Here is a 12502-nt window from a genome sequence, read left to right as displayed (position 1 = left end):
CCCCCCCCCAAAAAAAAAGAGAGTCTCTATATACATGTAATTAAACAAATGGGACAGGCAAAAAGAAAAAAAGACTTGATGCATGTAACTTCACAAAAGTACACACAGAATGTAACCCACTGTTTTGGATATTCAAGCCCTACACATTTGTTTCAAACAAGCTGAATGGATGGCAGTGTAGCAGAAGAACAGAGAGAAACTAGCATTAGCTAAGACAGTATTTTTCCCTTATCATTGTATCTTAGTCTATCCAGATGTCAGAAAGAGATATCATATCATAGAAACAAATTTTCCATCGCAAATTTGCCTGGGATTCTAACTCATACAGCAACAGCACAAGAGTCAATGAAGCAATCTATTCTTACTGCATTCAGCTCTGGGCCCCTTCTAATGCATACCAAGATGCCAGAAAACTCACACTCAGAATATAGGATTTTATCCCTCCTTTAAAAACCTGTCTTTAGCAAGATGTTTGCTTTTTTTTTATTTAAAAAATAATAATACTGCTACCAGGAAAAAAAAAGGCTTAATAGAACTGTGCAAAAATGAAGATGAACTTTTATTAAAGTCTTATCCTGAATGACACAAAAAACTCTCAATTCTCAAAGTTTTTGCCACCTCCAATAAATACAAGTTAAAGACAATACTATGGGTGAAGGAAATGCAGACACCCACTATATGACCACAGAAATGCTCACTTGCCCCAGTTGCATTTTATGCACAAAGAAGGACTCCCAAAGACAGGTCAGCCCACGAGGGGTGGCAGTGAAAATCACACATCTGTACTTCACCGCTTGCTGCAAACTGCCTGGAGCGCACTCAGCTCCACGGACCTGACACATGAAACTGCACCACAGATTGTCTCAGCAACAGCTCTTTTTTGTTCTGCCTTGGTCTGCTCAGACTGAGAAGCTCCTTTCCTCTGTGTCTGTATGGGCAGAGGGGACTCATCTTAAGGCAGGAGAGGGTACTGAGAAGCAGACAGCACGTTCAGAATTCCCTGCTCCCCGTCTTCCTGGCTCTGGCTTTACCCTCCCAGAGCAGGTGACACACAAGAGGCAGCAAACTCTTACGCCGATCAAACACCATGGCAGATGCTTTCTGTGGTACCCAAGCAGATGGAGATGTGTAGAGCTAAGGAGGCAGCAGGATCTCCGCTAGCACAGCTGAGCGGGGCACAGACGTCCTACATCACGTAACCTGGTCCCAGCTTTCCACCCGTGCCTTCACAGACACCGTTTTGGCTCAGGCTCCAGCACCTAACATTTGAATATTTTAGTGCCATCTTCAGACAGAGGACTCACTGACAGCAATAGGAAGTATAAATTTTCGAAGTGTCTTAAAACTAGAAGGCAGCAGATGAATGTGCAAGGCAACCAGAGCAAGTTAGAAGCACACACTTTTTGAAGACACATGCGGATCATGTATTTCTAAACTAGTTGTCCAATTGAAACTGAATGGTGCCTAATGTTTCAGCTAAATGTTTGTCACATCAACATCATAAAAACTACCCAAAAACATGCAGTTTTCTCAGGGGTTTCACAAGCATTCTTTGGAAACTTACAAGGCATCAGAGTTATTTTGAGAAAGCATACACCCTTTTATGAAATTGTCTGAGAAGGAAGGCATACTTTATACAACTCCCCCTATTAATTCTTCACGGTGGTTTTAGTGGAGAAAAATCTCTAGTGGAGCACATATCTCTTGACGGTACTATCTCCTAGCTAATCAATTCTAATTTAGTTTATTAAATACCTCTCTTTCCATAAGACATTAAACAATACACAGTCATTAAATCATCTTATCAGACAGCAAATCCAAGACAAAAATAAAATGTAATAGCTCAGTGCCTGAGACTGATTAAACTGTGTTCAAATTTTCATACTGAAGAAATACCGTAATCATTCTTTGTTATCCAGTTCATTGTGCACCAGGCAAAAACTGTCCTGAATGACAGGTATTAGTGAATTAGAAAAATTCACAGCATTGGCCAAATTATGCAGCTGTGCTTAGTGCACAGCTCGTGTGTGAGCTAGTTGTTTTGCACTAGCAGTAACTACATGGTTGTCGTGGTTTAACCCCAGCCGGCAACTAAGTACCACACAGCCGCTCGCTCACTCCTCCCCGCTTCCCTGCCAGTAGAGTGGGATGGGGAGGGGAATCAGAAAAAGGTAAAACCTGTGGGTTGAGATGAGAACAATTTAATAATTGAAATAAAGTAAAATATAGTAAGAATAACAGTAATGAAAAGGGAGATAACAGAGAGAGAGGGAGGAATAAAACCCAAGAAAGACAAGTGATGCACAATACAATTGCTCACCACCCACTGACCGATGCCGAGCCCATTCCCGAGCAGCGATCGGCCCCTCCCAGCCAACACCCCCCAGTTTATATACTGGGCATGACGTTCTATGGTATGGAATATCCCTTTGGCTAGTTCACATCAGCTGTCCTGGTTATGCTCCCTCCCAGCTTCTGGTGCACCTCCTTGTTGGCAGAGTGTAGGAAACTGAAAAGTCCTTGACTTAAGAAAAAGCACTACTTAGCAACTCATCCTAAATCCAGAACACAGCAGTGTACCAGCTACTAGGAAGGAAATTAACTCTATCCCAGTGAAATCCCTTTGTTTTATTTCTCCTGGAGACGTACTGTGCAGTACCACCAGATCAGCCAAAGCAGAGCTACCAGCATAAAAATACTGCTCCACAAGACAACTCCATTTACTCTGCTGCAGTTGGACAGCATGCAAAGTAGAGTTTAGCCTCCTACCTCCAAGAAAAGTTAAGTTGTTCTTACTGCAGACTATATCAACAACTGCATGTTGTTGATACTACATATTGTTGACACTCATCAGAAGTTCTTCTGAGTTGAAGTGTAATTGATTTATGAGGCAGTCAGATTTGTTAGTGTTTTTGTAGGGTACCTCCAAATATACACAATGAGAGAAAACGGCATCTTAAGCTGCTGATCGAGATAGGAAAAAGCCACTGCAGTCCCCCACACTTCGCTCTATGGAGACTACCATTCTTTGGCTTGACTTTTCCTCTAACCAATAAAAAAACCCTCAAGCTTTTACTTGCTGAGTAGAGTTTTCCTACAGGTGCCCACATAAATGCCAGCAAGATCATATTCTTGTTCACAGGGCCAATGTGTATATCAAGTGGCAAGTAACAAGAAATACAAGAAAGTCAAGTTTAGCTTCTTGATAAAACAGTGCACCATTTCAACAGAAGCATGCAGTATTAACTTTAAAATCTACCTCACAGATGTACTATTTAGGTCTGCAGTACTTGAACATCATTTGGAATTCAATTATCTATATATTGTGTCATGTGTTTTATGCAAATTCCTTTTTGGTAGCTGACAAAATATTGAGTTACATATTTACTATCATCTGATGTATTTTAAAAGATGGAATCATCATCTGGTTTTGGCAGGTGCTTTGGGCTTGACAATATATTCCACAGGGAGTATTGAATCAGTTGTATTTAAAGCTTCCTAAGTTGCTAGGAGATATTCAGTCAATCAAACCACTCGCTTTCAAAAATCTCTAACTCTCTAGTTCTTAAAGAAGTACTTCTCACACAGTAATAATACATTATTACAGTGCCCTGGAGTAGCGGAGAAGCTGGGGGGGGGGTTGTTACTGGTTTTTATTAAATTTAAATCTTTCTTCTAGTTTGAATTGTGTTGATTTTATAACCTTACTTCCAAAGCAAGTTTCACCTCCATTAGAATGAATATAAAAGAAGAATGGAAAAATAAAAGAAATCAGAGGGGTTTTCATCAATACTTCAGAAGCCTCTAGAGAAGTCAGGGTCCTACAGAGGAGCTTCATTCAAGACTCCAGATTCTCAACTGCTGAGTTACTTCTACAAATTATGTCATATTGTCATTTATACATCAGAGACTCAGAAGGAAATTAAATTAGCTCTGGTGCTGACTGATCCTAAATGGAAGTGGAAAGAATAAAGTGTAAAAAAAGTGCATTGGTTCTAAGATGAGGAAGAACTCTTTAAACAGACAAAATAAAGTCAGAGCCTGAAAGGGGAAAAAAGAATAAGCAGACAGAGGTGTCCACTTGCGACTCTGGAAAATTAGTGAGTGAATATCCCTCAGAGATACACCCTTTATCCACTTGCAACTATGAGCAACTTGTACATTAATAAGCTGCTCTGATGAACGAGATCAGTTTCAGTATCGTCTGGTAGAGCTTTCTGCTGATGCCTTCAAACCAAGTATTTCCCTTCATGCATCTCAAAGCCACCCACTCAGAGAAAAAAAATTACACCAGGAACTTTGCACAGCATTAAATATTAAGAAGCTTCAGAACAAAACTGCATGCATTTCCATTTCATTGCTCCTCACCTTTCCCCAGCAACTCCTTTCCATGGAAGAGGATAACAACATCCCAGGCAACAAGGTAATTCAACAAGCATTATAGCAATTGCGCTCTGAATCTTTCCACAGCATCTAGAGGCACTTTTCTGTTCTGTAGGTACTAGTCATTTTTTGAAAGACACTAGTCTAACACCAACATTCTCCTTGGCTTACAACTGTACCAGGCTGTTGCACATCCTCAGAGTGGGCAAAGCTGTCATTTTCTACCATGGGTTAGTTTCTGAGGTGTTTCTGCTGGACAACTGGTCTAGGGCTACGTAACCTTGGAATCAAACTTCATAATGGGATTGTACTGGTTAGCTGGGAGGCATCCAGGGAAAGCTGGAGTGAACAACCAGCTGGAAAACGCAGCATCTTGCTGTTTCCAGTAAGTCAATACTGCCTGGGGACATGAGCGTCACTTATAAATGATCACGTGACAAAGCATATCTCATACTGGTTGCACAGAATTCCACCACTAAAAGATGAAATATTTTTCATTTAAAAAGGGAAAGCGTATCTTTGGTTTTCTCAGAGAACGAGCTATGTTGACATAAACCCCTTACTACACCTAACATTAGTTGACAACCTTGTCAATACACAGACTGAATGAGCAGGAGGTAAGTATCCCACTTGTCGATGCCTTTGAAAATTTCTGCAAATAAAAAAGGAATAGGAAATACTAAAGGTAACCACTGCATGAGAAGCAGCCTTTTTCATGTTAGAAACAAACACATTTAAAGCTTGCCAAACAAGGTCAAACAGAGTTCATTTTATCCTCTTATATTATCATAACTATCAACACTCAGTAAAATCTCCATGTACTATATACCAATTCCACTGTATTCAGATTGAAAGGACACTTGTTTCCAGTCATCCCCTACTTTATTTTAATTGACAAATATCACAGATAAGCAGCCACCCAGCAGAAGACGTTGCACAGAAGTACACAGAGAGTAAATACAACGGTCCAACACAGCATACAGCCCAGACGTCCTCCTAGCCTTTATAGTGTTTCAAGGTCACTGCATGCACAAGGAGTAACATTCTCTGAGCATGAAATGTTACCAGAATGCATTAATCTGGTTCAAATCAGAAAAAGTATTTTTGCTTGTCTTCTCTACCCTCCTCAGATTTCACTGCCAGACACAAAGTGTTGATGCAGGCACCAACAGCTGAGCTAGTTTTTAAATACTAGCTCTTAGCAAATAGTTCAAATAATGTGAAAGATTCTTAATAATACCTTTAAAAAGCAGAAGGACGATCCCCATGGAAACCAGAGACTTATCTAAAACAAATGCATTTGCCATGCAGTCATCAAAAAAAAAAAAAAAAAAAGAAATATTGCTCTTGTCATTTAAGTCATGGAACCCAATCCATTAGCTGAGTATGACATTCATCTTAGGTCTTTGTTAACATTAATCAGTGCGTAATTGAATCAAAACAAAGTCCACACTCTAGGAAAATACTCCCCCTCACCGCTTGCCTTCCCCTGCTTGCTGGTCTCCCTCCTCTCCAGAGCGGGGTTCCTGGGATGCCGCCGTCCTTCCCAGCAGAGAGCCCCCACGTACCCCACCCACGCTCCGTGCAGTGCTACAGGGAAGGGCTGGCAGCCCTCTTTATTAAAAAACAAAGCAGGAAGCAACAAAAAAGGCTGGAAACTGGGCTTTGGCCATTAACACTTCCCATGAAAAACAATTAACTGAAAAAGTCACAGGTTCTGTCAACATGATAAACGGGAAAAACTTCTCGTATTCAAACAAGAGGATGATTACACTCCCAACCCTCAAACTCTCTCTTTTTTATTATTTTCTGAGGTATTTTGAGGAAGGTGTTTTCCACAGAACTTATTCTGTTAAAAGATAAATGTCACTCAAAAAGCGGTTCACTGGAAACATTTTTGGCAACCGATGATAGGTAACTATCAAATACCTTTCTTATGTTAAAATGTATGTTGCTTATTTATTCCTCTCCAGAGGGAACAGGGATGTATCAGGACACACGTTGGCTTACATAGCTTGAAGAAATGCATAACTTTATCACCAAATCACAGAATGGTTGAGGCTGCAAAGGATCTCTGAAGATCATCTGGACCAAACCTCTGCTCAAGCAGGCCCAAATTCTTGTAATTGTTTAAAATTCTTGTATATTTTACTTTTAAAAAGTATAGTCATCAGACTGACAGAATTGCCTTTATAGGTGAAAAATCCCATAAAACAAAACCAAAAAGTAAACTTCCTGAAACCAAATCCAACCTTTTTTAACATTCTAGCTACCAACTTCAAAGTTCAGTGATAAAATAACAATTGCACTCCAGTTAAAAAGAGTGGGCAATAACTTAATTTGTTATTTTAACTTACTTCATTTCAGTTTGTGCATATGTGCAACCAAATATTGTGAACTACCTTGGAACAAGGTTTGCTGTATACTGGACCTTCTTATTCCTTCATAAAACAGCTGCTCTCCTTAATTTTCTCACTCCTATTCTTAGAATTCTCACTCACATGTTCCTACTTACCTCATATGTATTGATTTAGAAGTATAATTATGTAAGAGATTTATCAGCTTGGAGCTCTGGTCACCAAACTCAGCTCAACTGAACTACATCAAGCACAAATTTGCCCAGTACTGAGTAGTTACCTGCAGAGAGTTTCCGCATAGATGTAAATTATATTGGAAACCCTTTCATTTAGCGTGTAATACTTGTCTACATGCTTTCTGTTCCCAAGAAAGTGTACAGGTACAAGGTAGAAAAGATTTTAGGGAAGGAGGTAGTTCATAGCAGCTTAATCCCAGAAAGTGAACATAAAGATTTCCTTGCAGAAACAGGTAAGTCATTGACATTTGTTGCAGTATTGCCTCAGACGAGTTCAAGGCCAACACCTGCCTATACAATCCACTGGCAGCAGCTACAGCGACTTCTTGTGAGGACGGAGTGAAGTTAGAAAACATATATGAAGAAATACAAAATTGTTCTTACAGAAAGCATAACTTGTGTGATATGATGGTATTTGTAATGTCAAAATCACTATGGGAAATGATCATTAATATAATTCCATTTGTGACTTTTTTTCTGTTGTCCTTAGTATTTTATAAATTTAATGTCTGTAGGCAGATTCTAAAGTAACTGCATCATGCTAAAGGTCTTGAATACCCACTTGTATTTCTTTCAGATATACCTATCTGAAGGGAGATAAGAAGGTGCTGCACTGATAACTCTCCAGTTCTTCATACCCACTGCCGCTTTTCCCCACCTCTCTTTTTGTACTTACTGTCCTGTTAAATGGACAGAATTTCTGTGCAGGAACAATCATTTTCTCCCTTTCGATAAACTACCGTCCTTCAACAGCCATCATGATCATTTCAGCCAATCAAGGAAATAACTAAACCCACTTATTTTGCTGAAGTACACTTGACTTGCCTGAATTCCTTGCCTCTATTTTAAAACTGATGTCCTCAAAGAACTTGAAACTCTTCAAGGTCCTTGGAAGGAAAAAAGTTTAAAGAATATTGCATCTGCAACTTCAGGAACCTTGGATTGTTCCTACATCAGGAAAATATGACAAATGTACAGCATTACCTTTGAAACCTAAGCTAGGAATTTAAAAACCTGAAAAAGAATGTCCAGATTTACTGCTCTAACTGTAACAGGAATATAAATATTTTCAAAGTTATTAACTTTTTGAATCACAGTGCCTAAGGGACCCCCTTGTTTTACTTATTGCAAAAATACAACAAAAATTTTAAATCCAAGGACTTTACATGACCCTCATGAGAGTCCCCCATGACACAGGGACCAATGTTTTTACCTCTTCTATAAGGGAAGGAAATACAAAAAAAAAGGAAATAGATATGGAAGAGGTAAAAATATTGGATGTCCACATCATCAACATACATTAAATCATTAGCAGAAGTACTGGATCCTACATCTCGTTTGCCAACCAATTATCACACATCGTGAACCAGTTGGCCTTTCTTACACCAGGCTTTGTGCCAGTTGCCCTGAGAGACCAAAACTGGTGTTGTTACTGAAACACTACAAGGCCTGGGATGCACGTGAAGCAGGAAATTTTTCTGAACAGCCAATCCGTCTGTTCTTCATCATCCTTGATACAAGAGGAATACCTTTTGTCCCTTTGTTTTATAAAGAACTCTGGAAAAGGTCATTTTGAACCTGTATGTCATGAAACGACTGAGGGGATGCAACAGTAGCACTCCTTACACAAGGTGATCTCAAGCAACACAGCAATTTACTTGAGCTCCCCGACCGCTGTGCTGAACTTGCTCTCAACACAGGGAGCAAGTACGTTTAAGATGTGTTTTTAAATAACAATGCTATCTGCCAGTACCTGTTCGTTTGTAGAGAGCCTGTAGCCACTTCTGTTGGTAGCCTCGCTATGTACATCCAAGCACATCTCTTCAGATGCTCCTTTTTTGTCTGACTTCACCGCCACGCACCTGCCATTCATATGCAGGCGTGCTGGTGCTGTTAAGGAGATGTGGTCACTAAGATGTGGCTTTTCACATTGCAGATGCAGCTCAACTTTGCTTGGTTTACAGGGTCAGCCCCAGTCCCTACAAGGTTCTTCCAGGAGAAATCTGCAGGACCCCTGACCTCTCTACATGACATGCCAAAGTCAGACCCAGGAAGAGATCACCAGTTTTGCACTTGCGAGGCTATGGAAAAACTTGCGTCTTCTAGAGCAACTCCAGCATTTGGCCTGGGCTGTAAGCTGCTCCAGCATCCCCAGCAGACAGGACCAACTTTCCACCTTCCACTCTGGACCTGACGACCTCCTGTGCTGTTCAGTCTTACTCCCTCCTGCCTTCACCCTCATATCTGTACAAAACGCTACCAGACCAGAATGCAACGCAGACATGGTCCAACAACATCGTGCTTAGGCAAAATTATTTTTCCTGTATCTAATACTTTTCCAGTTGTTCACTCAAGATATTAAGACAAAACTTGCAAAAAAAATTAGTTGCTGTGCCATATTGTAGTATAGTAAATATGTAAGATCTATACTGTTTAATAGTATAAAACCATCAGGACAACCTGACTAAATTACTGGTTAGCTGATTTTCCCTGACTTACTTATTGAGGAAAAAAGCAGAAATACACACCATTTAAAATTAATGATACTTAACAGAGGAGCACTATTCAAAAAGCCTGTAGTAATTATCAGTAGTTGGAAGACAGACTTTATATTTTTCTTGGTAATAGAGGATATCTTGCACTCGTCATTAAAAAAAAATAATTCCTACCCATTAGCATCAATTTTCATCCTCCATTGCAGCTGAAATTATAGCGTTTGTAGCTGAAAAGACACCATAGTAACAGCTATTTCATAAAGCAGAAATTATCTTCTGGCCTACCCCACAATCTTGTGACTCTTTTGTGTTTTTTTTTTCTTTATACAACTAAAAAAGATCTGATGTCATTTCTGCACCAGTTTGACTGTGCTTCCCTTTCTCCAAAGTGCCAAGATATCAGAAAAAAAAAATTTATTCTTTATATAGTTTCGCCATGCAGCCATTCACCAGGTCACCAGCTGGGCACATTCACTCTTAATTCTTTACACACAGATGTCTTCAGATAGAAATTACATATGCTTAATGTGTCCTGCACAATGGGATTAATTTACGTCATATTTAGAAAGATTTTTTTCCTCCCTCCACAGCTGACTCTGTAATTAATGGTTCTCTCCACTTGTCCCAGCCCTGTGAATGAACTCAAACAATGCTCACTAGGAAGAAGAAAGTATAGCTGGGGACTCTGACAAGTCTGAAACACTGTGAGCTATAAACTGAAAAAAACAGTATGATCCTAAACCAAATACTATTTAAAAAAAAAAAAAACCACACATGGAAAAATATTCTGTCTAGTTACCAGAGTGAGGCTTTTCCCTAAAGAAACAGGAATTTACACAGCCAAATTAGATTTATTCCAACTTGCCAAAGGGAAGAGATGTGTTCCCATGGGATACCACGGGGAGGCAAGGTGCTTCACTCTCAAGATCATGGTAGCATTTATGGCCTGACAGAATGCAAGAGGTGGCGTTTGGGTTTGTTTGGGTTTTTTTTTTCTTAAAACATACAAAGTAAAATTGGAGATTTTGTTGATCAAGCATTTCACTTACAAAAACTATTCTTGATTGAGACTCTCCTCAGATTTCCTCTCTCTCATTTTTCTACAGTCCCTCATCTATAACAGAACTCCACTATCGGACTTCTGTAGTGTCCACTCTCCAGTCTGCTTTCTTCCACTCTTTTAATAACTGAGTTCTCTTTTCTTTACTCAAATTCTTCCCAGCAAGAGACACTGCTGTTTCCAGGTCCATTCTCTGCAAGACACCACTGTTAAACCCAGAATAGCACTGGGCTTAGTGAAACAAGCCACAGTCATTCGTCCTTCAAACACCTTCACGGAAAACACTATGAACCACCGTGCAACTTCCTGTAGGTGAACCTGCTTTGGTGGGGGGGTTGGCCTAGATGATCTCCAGAGGTCTCTTCCAACCCCAACCATTCTGTGATTCCGTGAAAAACTAATATTATTGCTTACTGCTCACCTTTTATTAAAAAAAGCCAGAAATTCAGCTTGATCCACGTTTTGTATCCTCTCAGCAAGGCCAATGGGTAGTAGATCATCTAATCAGATTGATGACTCAAAATCCAGAGAGACATGCAAGTGCCCAGGACTGACTGAAGTAAAGGGAACCAGATTCAGTTACACAAACTGAAGAAATACTGAAACTTTCCTTGACCTTAAGAATAAGAAAAGTTTTGAAAATTCTAGGTCTGGACATCCTCTAGCACCAAAATAGTTCTGAGGGTAAGACAAGCTGTAGAACTGCATAACATTCACCTCAAATACACCCCTGATGCATGGAAAGAATTTTTAAGTTTTCTTTTAACCTTCCAAGAATCCAGATGACCGCCCTACTGGAAAGGGAAGATAACATGGTCATTTCTACTGTAAGTCTCCTTTTCTTCCCTAGTGCTAAAAATACAATTACCCATCTATATTTGAACTTTGTAAGTTGCTGGGTACATCAGAAGATACTCTACAAGAAAGCTGTCATAAGACTGCCAAAACTTTGCTATATGTTTCCTCGCACTAGCGTGGGCTTCTGACCTAACATGGGCTGATGACACAAACTTCCTCATCAATCATTCATATCCAATATAAAATTTTAAATTCGTGTTTTGCTGATAGATGCAGCTGAAGAGAATCTTTTTGCTGATATACGGAATTTTTAGGTCTATTAGTATATTAAAATCAAACTGATTTCAATGAGATTTTTCAATATCAAAAAAATTTATACTAAGTTAGAACAATGTAACCTAAAATTAGTTTCTAGTTTTAGTATCTGAAACTAAAAAATTATTTCATTTTCTTGCTACATATATATAACCCAATAAGGTGTACCATGTATTAGCCATATGCATGTAAAAATTAGATGAACCTAAGACACATGTAGCATACAACTAACCCTGTAAAAGACAGCAGCCACCATCGGAAACAAGAAAGAAGAACCATATATGCATATCCTACCTCTTCCACCAAAGAGGACTGCACACAGGCAGTGACTTTTTTGATTGGGGTGAATCAGCAAGTGGGTGTACCAAATCACTTACAGCTTGCTGTGTTTTCCTATACACACATACAAATACATGCTCATTAGCAAAGCTTTCCAGGGTTCTTGCATCTGTTCTCTGCAGTCGTCTATAAAACAAAACTTTTTGTTGTGATGCAGGCAGTAAATCCACAAATAACCAAGATGTTAGTTGCTATACCATTGACCTCCACTTATTGAACATTCAACCCACCTATTGCTACAAACCAAGGCATGTATTATTTTTATTTCAGCAGTTGTCTTTTGTATCCCCTCATGGACATGGACTTGTTGGAGTGAATCCAAAGGAGGGCCATGAAGATGATCAGAGGGCTGGAGCACCTCTCCTACGAAGACAGGCTGAAAGAGTTGGAGTTGTTCAGCCTGGAGAAGAGGAGGCTCTGGGGAGACCTTAGAGCAGTCTACCAGTACCTAAAGGGGGTCTACGAGAAAGCTGGGGAGGGACTTTTTACAAGGGCATGGAGTGATAGGACAAGGGGCAA

The 12502-nt window shown here is 39.7% G+C and overlaps 1 protein-coding gene across 1 annotated transcript in view; it reads right to left on the bottom strand.

Moving 5' to 3' along the window:
* Positions 1-12502, bottom strand: part of GPR176 (G protein-coupled receptor 176) — a 41966-nt gene that overhangs the window by 3551 nt on the left and 25913 nt on the right. The window lies entirely within an intron of this gene.

This window comes from Cariama cristata, unplaced genomic scaffold (genome assembly GCF_000690535.1).
Source record: "Cariama cristata isolate BGI_N322 unplaced genomic scaffold, ASM69053v1 scaffold18758, whole genome shotgun sequence".
NCBI lineage: Eukaryota > Metazoa > Chordata > Aves > Cariamiformes > Cariamidae > Cariama > Cariama cristata.
This window is presented reverse-complemented; position numbering and strand designations above follow the sequence as displayed.